The sequence below is a fragment of the Micromys minutus genome (genome assembly GCF_963924665.1).
Source record: "Micromys minutus genome assembly, chromosome: 18".
Classification (NCBI taxonomy): Eukaryota; Metazoa; Chordata; class Mammalia; order Rodentia; family Muridae; genus Micromys; species Micromys minutus.
In genome coordinates this window covers 13,007,916-13,010,341 of record NC_137953.1, presented here as the reverse complement: position 1 = coordinate 13,010,341, position 2,426 = coordinate 13,007,916, and the positions used below count along the sequence as shown (strand labels likewise).

Genomic DNA, 2,426 nt, shown 5'->3' with positions numbered 1-2,426 from the left:
ACCAGCAGAGTACTGAGTACTGTCCGGACTTGGGTTTTGTTATTTTTATGAAGCATCACCTGTCTTAGTGTTTTGGAGGCATCTTTTCCTTCACCTTCTCATTGGTTTAATAAAGGGCTGATGGCCTATACCAGGGTAGGAGAGGAAAGGTGGGACATCCAGGAAGAGATAGGAACTCTGGGAAAGAATCAGGTGGTTGGGGGACAGGGGAAATTTGACAGGAGGAAGGAACAAGTGTCAGGACTGAAGAAGAGGTAATGTGGCAAAGTGCAGATTACAATAAGTGGGTTAATTAAGATATATGAACTAGGCGGCAGCCATCTTCCAGTTAACTCTCCAACATGACGAACACAAAGGGAAAGAGAGGCACTCGGTACATGTCCTCCAGGCCTTTGAGGAAACATGGAGTTGTTCCTTTGGCCACATACATGCAAATCTACAAGAAGGGTGATATTGTAGACATCAAGGGAATGGGCACTGTTCAGAAAGGAACGCCCCAAAAGTGTTACCATGGCAAAACTGAAGAGTCTACAATGTCACCCAGCATGCCGTGGGCATCATTGTAAACAAGCAAGTTAAGGGCAAGACTCTGGCCAAGAGGATCAGTGTGCGGATTGAGCACATCAGGCACTCGAAGAGCAGAGACAGCTTCCTGAAGGGGGTGAAGGAGAACGATCAGAAGAAAAAGGAAGCCAAGGAGAAGGGCACCTGGTTTAGCTGAAGCGCCAGCCTGCGCCACCCAGAGAAGCGCACTTTGTGAGGACTAATGGAAAAGAGCCTGAGCTGCTGGAGCCCATTCCCTATGAATTCATGGCCTAATGTACAAAGAGAAATAAAGGACCTGGACTGCAAAAAAAAAAAGAGAAAAAAAAAAGAAAAAAAAAGATATATGAACTATTTGGGAACTAGCCTAGCTATAAGGCCTAGGCATTGATAAATAAATATAAATTTCTGTGTCATTATTAAAAGATGGTGGGTTTAGGTAGTTCAGCAATATACATAAATTGCATATTATATATATTATATTACTTATTAACAAGTAATAGCTATCTATGGCTATTATATATTATATATAGTTGTTGTATGTTGTATGTAATTTTTACATATGGTTATATATAACATATAACAACTATATATAGTATATACTTCACATTATTTGTTAACAAGTAATGACTACATATACTTATTATACATACATATTTTAACTATGTAATATAGTTAATAGGTATCAATAAAAATTTAAGGCTCAGATATAGCACACCGATGATCATTTTCCTAGCATAAGCTAGTCCCTGGATCCTAATCAGCACTACACTAAACCAAAAAAGTGTGCTACACCCTCATGTGTAATGTGGCTTATGTTTGCATGTGGTGGTGTGCTCCCTCAAGTAGAGGTCAGAGATGGTTGTCAGGTATTGTTTGTCTCTCTCCCCCTCCCCCCTCCCTTTCTCTCCTCCTCTCCCTCCCTCCTTCTCCCCCTTCCCCCTTCTCCCCTCCCTCTCTCCCTCCTCCTTCTCTCCCTCCTCCCTTTCTCCCTCTCTCCCTCCCTCTCTCCATCCCCCTCCCTCTCCCTCTCTCCCTTCCTCCCTCCCTCCCCCTTCCCTTTCTCTCTCCCTGCCCCCTTTCTCTCCCTCCCTCTCCCCTCCCTCTCTCTCTCCCTCCCCTCTCCCTCCCTCCTTCTCCCCCTTCCCCTTCTCTCTTTTTCTCTCCCCCTCCCTTCCTCTCCCTCCCTCTCCCCTCCCTCTCTCCCTCCCTCCCTCTCTTCCTCCTTCCCTCTCTCTCTCTCCCCCCTCCCTCTCTCTCCCTCCTCCATCTCTCCCACCTCCCTCCCTCCCTCCCTCTCCCTCCTCCATCTCTCCCACCTCCCTCTCCCCCTCCCCCCTCCCTCCCTCCCTCTCCCCCTTCTCCTCCCTCCCCCTTGCTATCACTCTCTCCCTCTCTTCACCTCAGTTTGAGACAGTGTCTCTCTTAGTGACCATGGCGTTCTCCACCTTGCCTAGATTGGCTGGCCATTGAGCTCCTGGGACTTGTGTGGCCACTGAGGCTCCAAACTCGGGTCCACACAGTTGTGAACAAGCACTTGACTCCCTCAGCCCCAAGAAGCTGTTTAAGGACTTGAAAATGTTATCTATGTGGGTTTGATCATTGCATACTATATGCACATGTTTCATTACCAAATTGAATTCCGACACTTGAGAAGCTGAATCAGGAGGACGGTGGGCCTGAGCTATGTAGAGAGACTGTCTCCAAAGAGGCAGCAGCATGCATACGTGAGGTCTGCCACATGTATCCAGGTGCCCACTGAAATAACTGTGAGTCATTTGATATGCATATTGTGAACTCTCTACAAGGACAGTTTATGTATACTCTTTTTAAAAAATTATGTATTCTTATGTGCATTGGTGCTTTTCACTGTTGGGACTGGG

At 46.3% G+C, this 2,426-nt stretch overlaps 1 pseudogene across 1 annotated transcript; it reads left to right on the top strand.

Moving 5' to 3' along the window:
* Window positions 1–341: 341 nt before the first annotated feature.
* On the top strand, window positions 342–819 carry LOC308432700 (large ribosomal subunit protein eL21-like; annotated as a pseudogene). The gene has a single exon. The product of its transcript is annotated as a large ribosomal subunit protein eL21-like (transcript).
* Window positions 820–2,426: the final 1,607 nt, after the last annotated feature.